The sequence below is a fragment of the Amblyomma maculatum genome, chromosome 7 (genome assembly GCF_055883805.1).
Source record: "Amblyomma maculatum isolate TAMU_Amacu chromosome 7, ASM5588380v1, whole genome shotgun sequence".
In the NCBI taxonomy this organism is placed as follows: Eukaryota; Metazoa; Arthropoda; class Arachnida; order Ixodida; family Ixodidae; genus Amblyomma; species Amblyomma maculatum.
In genome coordinates this window covers 108,573,817-108,587,219 of record NC_139350.1, presented here as the reverse complement: position 1 = coordinate 108,587,219, position 13,403 = coordinate 108,573,817, and the positions used below count along the sequence as shown (strand labels likewise).

General features: G+C 43.5%; 1 long non-coding RNA gene across 1 annotated transcript in view; it reads left to right on the top strand.

The window, feature by feature from the left end:
- The first annotated feature begins 1,630 nt into the window (after positions 1-1,630).
- The window catches only part of LOC146184315 (uncharacterized), a 42,978-nt gene continuing 31,205 nt past the window's right edge, over positions 1,631-13,403 (top strand). Inside the window, exons 1-2 of the long non-coding RNA XR_014708866.1 lie at positions 1,631-1,887; positions 9,014-9,111. This is a non-coding gene — a long non-coding RNA (uncharacterized LOC146184315). The remainder of the gene's footprint in view (positions 1,888-9,013; positions 9,112-13,403) is intronic.

Below are 13,403 nucleotides of genomic sequence, written 5' to 3'. Positions count from 1 at the left end.
AAAATGATCAGTGAATTAAGTGAGATTGCCAGATTAAGGATGCGCTTGCATGCAGTTTCAGTATACACAGTCGCTTGGAAGAAATGCACAGTACCCCGCAGAGATGGGCAGTCTTCGTCGGCGTAAAGTTCTTGCGGCCGATGTTGTGCAGCCACTTTTTTCTTCTAACGGTGTCTTTCTTTTCGCTCGGAATCGCGAAAAGAACAAAGCCTTTTTCACGCCGGCTTGTGCACTGAAATGCGCAGCAACTGGGCATAGTGCACTAAAGGAGCGCGAATAACGCGAAGTGCAAGCGCGCAATGTCAGGGAGCTCGGTCGTAGCAGCGGCGGCTGCCCAAAAAATGTCGCCGACGAAAAATGAAAACACAAAAAGAGCGAACTTAACGCGCGCTTTTCCCGAAGACCGCCCGCGGAGCCAATCACCGTCCGATGGGAGAGGTGAGAGAGGAGGATCAGCGAGGGTGCGCGGCGCGGCGGCATAGTTCACAGAAAGTCGCAACTTTCAAATTATCAAGGGATTTTAGATTCAAGTAAGGAGGAGCCTTAGATTCAAGGGGTTTGTGGCGCCATCCTCGTAATTTTTCTGAACTGCGACACTTTAGTGCACATGAAATTTCATAGATGGCGTTACCTACTACATTTATCATTTATCATACGTGGCTCTGTTATTCCACTATTATTTGCTTTTTGTACACTTTGTAGTTTATAATTGTTACCGGTTGAATAAAGGAACGAAAGCCCGAACCTTTAAGTTATATTCGAAAAAAAAAAACAAGTCATGGAGCATTTCAATCATGCTTAAAATGTTTCATGAAGAGCTCGCGCGCTTCAAGTGAACCACGAAAAAATTAGCTGAAATCAACCTGACCGTGCACATTCCTCGAGAGTCGTAGAACAAAACCGATGCTTATCCTCTGATAGCGAGGTATAAAGTTTTTCCACGCGAAATTTCAGCACAGATAAAAGCTTACTACTTGAACAGTTTAGCACTTACTTTTAGCCATTTTACAAAAAACGCTAAGTTTGATCAAAAATAACTTTTACACTAAATGAAGCAGACAGATGATATTTTCAGGAAGAAGCGAACTATGTACGACCTCTAACTGCGCAAAAAATCTCTGCAGCAGAATGCATATCTTGAAAGTTATTGTATGTATATTACCTGTTTTATACCCTTTTCACAGGCGCGTGGCTAATAAACTATAGGATGCACAGTAATAAAAATGCCTAAATTTGTTCATTAACATCTAATTTCAAAAGATCTCGAACGGTTTTTCTCTAGGTGGAAAAGATTTCGCACAATTTCGCTTTTCCTGAGACAAGTAGAGCTGAAAAGCCGTTTCTTACCTTTGTGTTTTCCTTAACAGCTTAAACATCGTAGCAGCTATTTATAAACCAAATACACCATTAGAAAGGAGAGGAAATAAACTTTACAAATATATTAAAGTCACATTTATAAACTAAACGAGTGAGGCGCAGTAGGTGTATGAGTATCACCAAAAAGGTCGTCTCCACCGCTGGAGCGACTTCCGAAACCGAAACAAGTCGAAACCAGACGAAGCAGCCGAAGCGGATTGAAGTGCTAGCCATAGCCATTATGAGTCTGTGGCTGGCGTCGTGCCTTTTTCTCTTGTGTGCTGCTGGGGGCCTTGCTAGCCTTGCTGCTTGCGGCTTCATTCTCTCGAGATATACTAGGCACAGAGCGCAACAAAACAGCTCGTGCGATGTGCAGAAGCGTGGTCAGGTTCTGTGTATACCTGTGCATAAAGTGTGTTGGCGTGCCCGACAGGTAGTGCGTTTTCTTTGTGCGCTTTCACTGCAAACACTACGCTGACGGCGGGCTATTGGAGGGCGGCTACCACCCGGCATACATTTGACATCTCGGAGGTAAGTTAATTTTTATCTTTCCTGTACATTCTCCTGAAAACTTTGCGCAGAACTGATGATGCATGCCAACACAGCGCTAGTTCGTAAGCACCAAGACGCGCATGTCATGATAACATACGGTTGTTTGCTTTTGACGAGGGAAGGGTGAATGCGTTTGCAGTGTCTTGGAAAAGAGACAGTGCCAGGGGCTGCACGGTCAGAGTAGAATATGCCGTACAAATCAACACTCGTAAGCCCATTGCGGGGTGCACGATGCCGGCGCCGTACTGCGAGTCAGCCTTCGGCAAGAATTTAGAATGGGTCAATTGCTGTTCGTGGGCAATTAACACCGTGGTCTGGAAAGTGGAGATTTTTCAAGTAGGATTCAGTACAGTGCGACGCGAAGGCGACACTAGAAGAGCCGCTGTCTACTTCGTTTTGTTCTAGTCATCATGCTATTTCTGCTTTCGCGATCACCCCGAGTAGGTGTCTACGAGCCAATGAACCGAGGAATTGATAGGCTGCGAAGTTTTCCCGAAGTGACACATGACGCCGTGGTGGCTGACTGATGACCGCTCGACATCGCACAGCATGCGGGCAAGATTGCGTGGCTAAGATGCGGGGCTTTACAAAAACTATCACAAACCAGTCGGCGATTGGTTTCACAGGTTTGTGACAGTTTTTGTGATGTGATCGGAGTTTAAATGATTGCGCGACTTTGCGGTCAGCAACTGAATGCGCGCTGATAGAGGGGGGCGCATTCGCGGCTAAGTTACCGAATTTTTTTCTAAAAACGATTAGCTGTCACCTGTCATAAATTGTATTTGCTAAAAACTGTGAAAAAAAATAAATTAAATTACCGACCGCCAACCTCACAAGCAGTCAACCTGTCCACATGCAAGCTGTCCATGTTTAATCAAGGAACTCCTGTTAGTTTTCGGTAAAGTGACTACCTTGGGCAAGTAGTTGTCATGAGTATGACCTTTGAGCAAGGACTACAACGTTCTTGCTAAAGCTTCTTTTTCCTTTTTTTTTTTTTGCAGCTGTTTCTCCAAATTAACTTTATGACAAAGTAGTAACTCCCTATAGTATTTCACTTTGCAAGACAAACACTGAACTTCTTCTAATTCAAGAAGCCGTATCTTTAGGCCTTTGACAGTTTCATGTAATTTTCCACCTGCCCTGGTGGCTCAATGGCTAGACTGCTGAACACCAGGGATGTGGGCTCAATCCCAGCTGTGGCGGCAGCTCTTGTTTGATGGAGGCATATGCGCCAGTCATTTTTCTTCCTCCATGGCGCCAGCGTACCGTGTGATGTTTGTGCACCTTAACAAAACGCAGGTTGCTGAAATTTTCGGAGCCCTCCACTACGGCATCCCTCATAGCCCGAGCCCCTATGGACATTACACTGTATAAATCCAACCATATAGATTTTCTACAATGACTTAAGGCTGCAGTGGAATTTACGCACACTGATCAGCTACAACTCTGGCGAAGCGAGCGGACGAGCCCAGTCGGTGATCAGCTACGACTCCGGCGAAGCGAGCGAAATCGACAGAGATCTCCCAGGCGGCGCAAGGTGGCGCGAGGGTCAGTCGCGTCGTGCACGCAGACATCGCCGGTTGACCCCCACGACGTCGTGGACGCAGCCTCAGTCTTTATGAATTGCTTGGTTGCCACATGCACTTCCGGACATGGTTTGAACAGTCACATTACATTCTGCATTTGGCTTCTTTTTACTTTTTTGCATGGAAGTATTTCCACTTTAGAGTGCGTAGCCTTGGCATGTTTTGGCATGATAAAAGGTTTGGAAGTTCGAGAGCATTGGCCCTTCATGATGCAAAGGGGCAGACTGCTTACTGCATTGGTGCCCCTATCTTCCTAGATTACTAGATATCACTCATATTTCTATACAGAATACATATTTCCAGAAATACCAGAAATACATATTTCTGGTCCGACTCTGCGCATTCTTCAGTTGACATAATGGGAGCTAGGGATGAACTTTTGCCTTTCTTGGTGCACTGCTCCTATTTCGTTTAAAGAGCCGCCACATTTTGTGTAACCTGAGTTGGGGTGCAAACACTGCATGTTCGCAGGGTGGTGAGGGAGCAAACTTGGTGGCACTGTGAAGGGCATGAACAATATGCTGATGATAGGCTGCCTTTAGACTGACTGGCTTGCATTTCTCGGTGTGTTTTGTATGTGCGAGGGTTCCATAAGCTGCCACATATATCGCTTTGATTTGATGTCGAGGTGACTGGCATGATTAAAAAGTCATCAGAACATTCAAAACATGCTGCGATTGTACTCCTGGCTTAAGTTGCAGACATTGTTTGCTGGTTATACCTTTGAGAGGAAATCTAGTAGATGAAGCTATGGGGAGAGTGCTTGCTTGGTATTCCAACCTAACCACCCAAACGTCACTGCTTACTGGAAACAGACTGTTCAAGCTTCCAGCCTTCTGCTTGTTCACTCATGCATTGCAGTGAAGCGCATTTACACCTTGGCACATGGCAGGGGCTTGTTTATCGCCACTGTACTAGGTTAGACCTCGAGTTGACTCGATATGCCTTTTGCCATTGCCGTGAGATAGTGTTTAAAAGAAGGTTCGATGACAGACATAGTGTTTGCTCTGTTAGGAGGTAAAGAAGAGTTAGCATAACATTTCTTACGAGTTACATTATCTGGCACCTCTAGATGCGTGTTGTGCCTGCTATGGGTACTGAATCCTTGGTGTGAGATCAGAGGTCCCTGCAGAATCGCAGACTTTTATAATTATGAGCAGATCGAAGTGATAGATGACAAGACTTTACTAATGGTGAATTCCAATCACAGGGTTTGGTGACTCACAGAACATTGTTTTGTGCTCTTTTTGGAGTAACTATATTCCAAATGCAGATCCGGAACACGGGTCCCATCTTCCCAATGCAGATGGGGAGCGATTGCTGAGCCAAGATCGGTCCAGGGAGCAGTCTTGATTGCTCTGCCGAAATCAACAGAACTGGCTAGAAATTTGCTTGAGTATTTGTTCAGCTGCACCTTCCATTTCCAGTAGCATGCTCTGCTGCACTGACTGTGCCCTCTGTGCTCCATAATAGATGATCATTACTTGCCGCTGCTATGAATGCAAATTGCTGTCATGAACTAGTGCTTACTCTTGAGGACAGCAAGTCTAAGAGCAGCAGTATTATGCAGTAATCTTTTTTAAAGACCTCAGCTGGGAGTGTGACTAGAAGACTATTTGCGGAAACCATCTTTATGTGCTATTCATGAACTTAAAGCCATTTCTGAACTCTGAAACAGTGAAAATGGTGAACTGCGACTTCCTTTTATTTGAGAATAGCGCCGAAGAAATTTCGCCTTGCTTGCCCGAACTCAGCTATACGAAAGAATGGCATAAACTGTTGATGTCAATACCATCCCAAGAAGCAGCAGGAGAAATGCAGATCTATTACAGGTTTAAAAACAGCTGGCACGTGTAGAAGCACGGGCTAGCACACAGAATAACAGGCAATTCTTCTGTCGGTCCATGGGCACCACCTACTTGCGCTGGCGTGAGTTCCAAATGCAGAGTCGGGACACAATCTGTACTGGATGCAGGTGCTCTTTTGCGGAGCAGGCAGACCACTTCACTTCTGGGATTGTAATTCACTGTATGTGCGGAGGAAAAGCAGGTGAACGTGTCTCTGCTGGCATATGTCGCATTGCCTGCTGTCATCCCTTTTACTTTCAATATGTGCTAGTGACAGGAATGCTCATAGCACAAGTAGGAGTGAAGACACTGATCTGCGCCATTATGGAAATGCCGAGATGTTAGCATGGGCAAACATCTCTTTGCATCACCGCGATTGTTGCTAAGGCTCAGTTCCATGTACGAGCAAGCTAGTACAATGCGGGCATATGTCAGACAGCTCTTTAGCTATGGACCTACAGCAACTGCTGCCATACCTTTAATGAGAACTCTTGACTAAAAAGGCAACATTTTACAAAGAGCAAAGTAAATGATAAGAATTACATTTTTTTGTTTTTCATTTAACAAAGCTGGTGATCACAGTGAAGAACTCATGCCACGAGTGTTAATATGCCTCTACTGCCCCATTTGTAAAGCAAGCAGATTGAAGTTCTTGAATGAGCATGGTTACAGTTGTGAGCAGCTCTGTTAGATGTGTGTCCATAAGGGTGGCACATTGTTTCGTTGTTCAAAAGAATTCTAAACAGTAGGTGGTTTGGAACTTAAAGGGGAAAGAACAGAGAAGCTGGCTGTAGAGGCAGAAATACTGCAAATGGTGAGTGGTGGACAGGTGCCAGGCTGTCGTGATCTGCACCTGGACTTTGCAAGGAGCCTCATGCTACTCATTAGCCGCAGCTTGGCCATACCCAGCTTATATAAGCTTGGCTTGCACAAAACATGCCTGCAAATTTAACAGTTTTCAAGGCTGCCTACACCCTACTGTGGTGGCTTCAGTGTTTAGGGCATTTGACTAGTGAGCTGGGTGACACGGGCTCGGTCCGAGCCAGGGTGGTTACATTTCGATGGTAGCAAAACGCTAAGTCCCCATGTGCTGTACAGTGTCAGTGCACATTAAAAAAGTGTAGATGGTCAAAATTATCCAGAGCTACCTACTATTTCTGACCCTCATTGTCTAAGTTTCTTTGGCATGTTGAACGCTATCATCAAATCAAGGCTGCCTACTGTTGGCGTTAGTAGATGACCTTCGTAATGCCACAAAGTATGCCCCTCACCACTCCGAAATTTTGTTGTTTGCAACTCAGGTTACTTACAGCTTGATCACCCCTTTTCCTGAAACAGTAGCAGTTGACGAAAAGAAGTTTAAAAGCATATCTCACTCCCATGCAGTGAACTCTGAGAAAAGTGCTGATTTGGTCATAAACATTTTTTTCATGGGAATTTGGTCAGTGTTATAATATGACCCTTGAAAAGTCATCTGCTGAAATGTTGATGTGACAAGCTAGGTAGCTTTATAGATGGCTTGGATATGATATCAGAAGTGCTATGATGGTGAATTATGCTTAGTGTCTGCAATACCTTCATGATAAATGTGGTGAACACAGATTAGACAGATTTTTTCTCCACTTTTGTTTTACCAGTGGGTGCCTGGTGAGTTGTCAGTGCAAGCTATTCATAGTTTCACTTTTTTCATGCAATTTACATAGCTGTGGAATCCTCATAATAGCAGAAGTATTATATTTATGGGTCACTAACTACTGTTAATATAAAATAAGTAAATACGCCGCCAGCAACCCTGGAGTGCTGCGTGCTATTCACCTGGACACCATAGATATTTTAATCGGGCCATACTCCTGTGTTGCTTTCAGTTTTCAATTCTACAAGTCTTGATCACGGTAGCGCATCACTATACTCTGGGATAACTGTGGCTATGCAGCTGAAGTTAGGCAGGAAGGAGGAGGGAACACACCTCTCTTCCTTTGCCATGTAGAGTGGGTTACTTCAGCCCTAGCGACCTTGCATTAACTCTCCAACTTCCTCCCTTCACTTCAACACTACACTCCTAGCCCAAATAGTGAGCAAACCACTCTTGACGGCAAGGACACAGAAACTTGTCTCCTTTCCTTTCGTACCTAGACTCGGCTGCATAGCCGCACAACATTGTCCCCGTGTACAGCAAGATTCAATGCCACATTTCTTAGTGTCAGAGCACCCTCTGCTTGCTCTGTACCACCCTTGCAGCAGCCCAGTGTTTTGTTTACCACAGAAAATCATGTCTGTGCAAACTGTGTTGGCATGGAGAGCTGCATTTCTAAGCCAACTTTCATGCTTTATGATGATGCTCTTATTGATTGGCTATAAGTTTCATCAAACCTGGTCATGTGTGTTGATTAATGTCACATGAAGTGAAATTTCACTGACTAAACTACAATCATAAGGATGGCAATTTGGGTGAGTTGGTAAGGTGTCATCTTGAAAGTAGCAGCACGAAAAAACAAGGACTTGAAAGGAAGCAAGCAGATGCTAACTCGCAACTAAAGTTTGTTGATGCAAACAAGAAATATATAATGCCAAGCAACACCGCAAACCACTCAATCACCAATAAGCAGACAGCAAAACATGAATCATTAAAACTTCCGAACAGTTCCATTTGAGTAGATATAGGCAGAGGTCAACTTGGCTATGCATTGTAAAGAATGCACTGGTTTCTTTCAGTTTCTTTCTGCTGCGCACATTCTTGCTGTCATCCATTGCAAATCAGCCGGTAGACACATTTTACAACTATGTAATGAATGTGTTAGTGAGCCATCCATCGTGTTACCATGCAGTGAGTTGGGTTATCTAGATAGGGAACTGTTCTTAAATTTTAGTGAGTCATGTCTTGCTTTCTGTTATCAGTGATTGAGTGGTTTGCATTGTTGCTTGACTTCTTTATATATTTTATGTGTGCTTCAATAAACATTAGTTGCAAGTTAGTGCCCGTATTGTCTCCTCTCATACCCTTGTTTTTTCGTGCTGCTTCTTTCAAGATAAATGACAATCTCTGCTACTTCGGTCATAAAATGAATTGTAATGAAGTTCTATATCTTATAGAAAAGTAGTATTGTAGTTGCAGGCATGTATTAGGCCCTGCAGTACCAATTAAGGTGCTCGCTCGATGTAAAGCATAAAGAAAGGGAGGGCTTGTCTGATCTCAAACCTAGTGGGAACTGGTGGATTATAGATAGGCTGATGTTAAAATGCACTTGCAGTTAAAATCAAGTAAATGCTTTTTTATTTGTAACTAGGGGCATTGTGATGCCTGACTTGCTCTTTTGCCAGGCTGGCTACGAGATGGAGTGAAAGGAGTTATTTTATTTCAGTGTTGGTATGTCTCAGGTGATGTCAATATTGTTTCTCCTCTGGCATTGTAGGCAATCGCCCTTCAACTAATTCAATCCCAAAGGAAAATTTTGAATTCAAAAAATATTAATTTAAGATTATTTAGCAGGCACAGGCAAATTTCATGCAGTGACCTGCACCAGCATGTCGTGCATCATTTCAAGAAAAAAAAACAGTATTGTGGTGTTCCTACTCTGTGCCTTTATTTCTTGCTCACAAAGCCTCTGCATGTACGTGTTGCACTATATTACATTTTCACTAATTTGTTGGGTCATGGTACTTTTTACCTTACAGCAAGCTCCATGTGGCTTCGTAAGCAATGGCTCCTTCAAGCTCTATACCCTTTGCCGGAATTGCTCTGTGCTGTGGTGGGCAAGAAGCAGGACATTGATGTAAGCACTGAAGACATCTTTCAGCATGTGTAGTTTTTTATTTGCCTAACCCACTACTGCATTTGTGACCCCTCATGTTTATTTTGACATTTAGGTTTCTTCAGTGTTTTCTTTGCTTACTGCCGTTGCTGACTGGCTATGACATTTGGCTGTTGAGTTTGAGAATGCGGAGTGGAATGGTGCCTGTGGCCTGTTGATAGTCAAAGTGCAAATTTGCCCTCATTTGGTGCCAGTGCATAGCTTGAAGAACTTTTTGTGGAAGAGGGCTCTGGAAATTAACCCAGAGCCCTCCTTCATGATGTCTCTCATAGCTCATATTCGGCTTTAGGGTAATAAAAGGACATTGAGGACAAGTTGAAGCTGGCTTTTATTATAAATTACTGCATTCTATCCACGAAGAGTCAAACACGACTGAACTGAACTGATCCACTAAAGTGCTACTTACTGAAAATGCGAGCTTTTTTTAAGATAGGAAAAGCCAGAAGTTTTGAAACAGATGTCATTACCAGCTGATTTTATAAGTTCTACATGATGCATCCATACTTTATTGACCGCTAGCAATAAGACCCCTAATTCTCCGTTATGAATAGATACGCCAGGAACTAAACATATATGATACACTTCCAAATGTGCATAGTCTCGAACAAATTGCCCCTTGGTACAGCTTCCCTTCTGTATGCAACCTCTCACTAACACAGTTTCGTAAAAAGCAGACACCATCTGATCATATAATACAAGAGTTTCTAGCCTTGAAGGAAAAGTACAAAAACCATACTGCATTTTATACAGACGGTTCTAAAACAACGTTTTACGTTGGTAGTGGTGTAGTGGAAGAAAAAATTGAAAAAACAGTTAGGCTACCTCTGTGTGCAACAGTTTACTGCCGAATGTTATCCCATCTCCTTAGCTGCGGAAAAGATAGTAAAGTGCAACATCGTAAAAAGTAGAATCTACACAGACTCAGTGTGATCACAGCACTACCAGAAATGCATGACAACCCTTATTAGGAAATATAATACATTGCATAAAAACAGTTGAAACACGAGGACACGAAATTAATTTCTGCTGAGTGCCAAGTCACGTAGGTATAAATGGAAATGAAAGAGCTGATGTGTGTGCTGCAGCTGTCCAGAACGCAAAAATAGAACAAGTAAATGTACCTCATAGAGATGTCATAAAATATATACAAAGAAAATTAAAAGAAATGGCAGGATTCATGGAACAAAGAAATCAACTATAAGTTACACATACTGAAGCCCGTGGTAGAGGAATGGAAAACATGTAGCCACCAAGAGCATTTTATTGAAGTGGTTCTAAACACGATCAGCCTACTTGTGAAGAATGTGGAGACATGCTCACAATCAACCATATCCTAATCAGTTGTACAAGACTTGAAGATCTACAATAGAAGCACTTGCCTCAACTTTACAATGAACATATATCATTCCACCCAAGCTTACTTTTAGGAGAAAGGTCACTCATTGACATTTCCTGCATATTTTCGTTCCTAAAAGAAGCAAAGTATTTAAATAAGTTATAGAACCAGGAATAACTTCTTAAAGCCCTTAACAAAGTCCAGATATTAAACCTTGCTTTTGGCGCATGATGGCCTTAGTTGCCTATGTGCCATAAAACACAACACAACAACATACTTTATTGGGCACAGGCCCCAGAGGCTGGGCTGGTAAGCCAATCACTTCAATATGATGATCATGGAGTGTGGTTTAGAGGCCTTTAATATCATTGAGTACCCTTGGTTTTCAGCAACTATTTCAAGGAGCTTTGGAACTCATGAAATTATTTGCTTCTTAAAATTCTAAAAAAAATTTCATGGTTTTTCTCTAAAAGCAAGCCTACATAAAAACTAAAAGTGCACTTCAGAGGGAACAATCGAAGAGAGCATGAGCCTATATAATATAAACCCAAAGTCACAGCCTGGCATGCAGCCAGTTGCCACTTCTCCTGTCCCTATTTAATTTTTCTTTTTTTCAGCAAGTCTTTCTTTTTTTCCTAAATTTCACACAACGTTTACGCAAAACTGCTGTGAATAAATTTGTCTCAAATTGGAACTCCTTGAAGACCTTTCTGGAGGTTTATTTTTCTGGTCTTCCTGTCTTCAACTAGACCTGTTGATGGCTGCTTTCTTATAAATCAGCTCCGACAAATTTCCTCTCTAAAAGGCCCCCCTGCACTTTTTTGGTAGCTAAACTGAGTCCAAATACATTTTGTATGTACCGTGAAAAGAGAATAAAGGTGAGTGTTATAATAATATGCCATATGTAATCATAGACCATGAATGAAGTATGTGGTTTTTCTGGCAGAATATTTCTGCAATGCTTCTCTGCTCAGCGCAAACCCCTCCACTGTGGCGGCCAAACCTGTTTTGGGTGCAGAAATAGGGGGCTGCCAGGAGACCTTTCTTGTGACAATGACCACATCCATTACATGCTCCACTCATAACAAAATTCATAAGGCATGATGCAGGGGAATGTAGAGTGAGCGCCGATTCTGTTTGTTTGCAATCTTTTGCTTAGCTTTCGTTCTTTTTCTTCGGGTGGTTTAGCAGGGTTGCTGGTATTCGAGCAATGCAAGGACACGGAGTCAAGAGTCTGCTTCTTCACAGTGCACTGCAGGGATTGTGCATTTGTTTTCCTCATTGTAACGAAAATATGCAAGGCCACTTACCCTATGCAGGGCCACAAATTTATTTAGTGCTAGTGCATTATTTATTCGCATACACGCACGCCACACATATGCAGTTTTGCAGTGGCGGAAAAGAAATAACTGTGAAGACTGAGAGCATCTTCTAAGGGCACATAAACGTTGGTGTTTGAAATTAAGCTGTAAATTCATAAAAGATGTGGCTTAGCTTATGAACCAACAATTTCCCGGCACTATTGTTGTTTCACATAACAGGTTTAACTTAAGGTACAAAGGCAGCCGATCGAGCCCTGTGCTCTAACGCGCGGCGCACAGAAGCAATCAAATCTTTAGCGCTCCCTATACTGCTGCTCAGGCCAAAGCAAACACAAAAGTGACGTGTCTATGTCACTCCTGCATATCCTGCATGGGCTTTTTTTTTTTTTTTCATTCTACTGGGAGGGAGTGAGAAAAGGACTGCCTGGTCTGCACAGGAAGGATGCAAGGGTGCTGGGAGATTGGCCGTCCTTTAAAACGAGTGGTGGGTGGGAAGGGGAGTGGAGGTAATAGGAGGGGAGTCTAGCTATCCTGCGAGCTAAGCGCATAGCAGCATGCATGCTTTCTTTGCTTTTCTTTTTTTTTTACTTAGCAGTGCGGAAAAGATAAAAGAATCGGGGGGGGGGGGGGGGGGGGGGCAAGCTGGCCAACGGAGGCGGCTCGGTTTCAAGTGAATGATGGCTTGGAGCTGCCTCGGCAAAGCACAGAGCAGTATGTACGCTTGCTTTTTTTTTTTAGCACCGAAGGTTTGACTGCTTCTGTGTCTGCACACGGGCCGGTTTTGTACCTTGAGTTAAGCCCCTCATGTGATACAAGCCTGAGTCGCTTTGGGGCGTTAAACCCCATAAAGCAAACCTTGTAGCAGTAGCGGTGCCGTAGAGGTAGAACATCCGCCTCACATGCAAGAGGACCGGGGTTCAAATCCTGGTGCCGCGCAATTCTCCACCGCATTTAAAAAAAAAAAAAGAAAAAATCCGCGTGTCGATGGAATTGCATAAACAGGTTTGGGGTGCGACCTGATGCCGGTGAACGCTTCCGGCAACGCACTCCCTCACCAGAACAGGAGTTGGCCACCCTGGTGCAGTAATTGGCCGCAACCTCTCGTGATAAGCTCCACCAGCAGCTGCGGAACAACTGACCACGGCGGCGGTCAGACCTGTGACGCAGCAGGGGGTGCTAAGAATGCCTGGCTCCGCTGGACAGGCCGCCATTGGAAACTGACCCTGGCAACGTTTAATGCTAGAACCCTAGCTAGTGAAGCTAGTTTAGCAGTGCTCTTACAGAAACTAGAGGGTATGAAATGGGATGTCATAGGGCTTAGTGAGGTTAGGAGGCCGAATGAGGCATATACTGTACTGAAGGATGGGCATGTACTGTGTTATCGAGGTTTACCAGAGAGGTGACAACTAGGAGTAGGTTTCTTTGTCAATAAGTATATAGCGGGGAGTATAGATGAATTCTCTAGTATTAATGAGAGGGTGGCAGGCATCGTAATTAGGCTTAATAAGCAGTATAAACTGAAGTTTGTACAGGCCTATGCACCTACATGTAGTTATGATGACCAGGCAGTTGAAAGCTTCTACGAAGATGTAGAA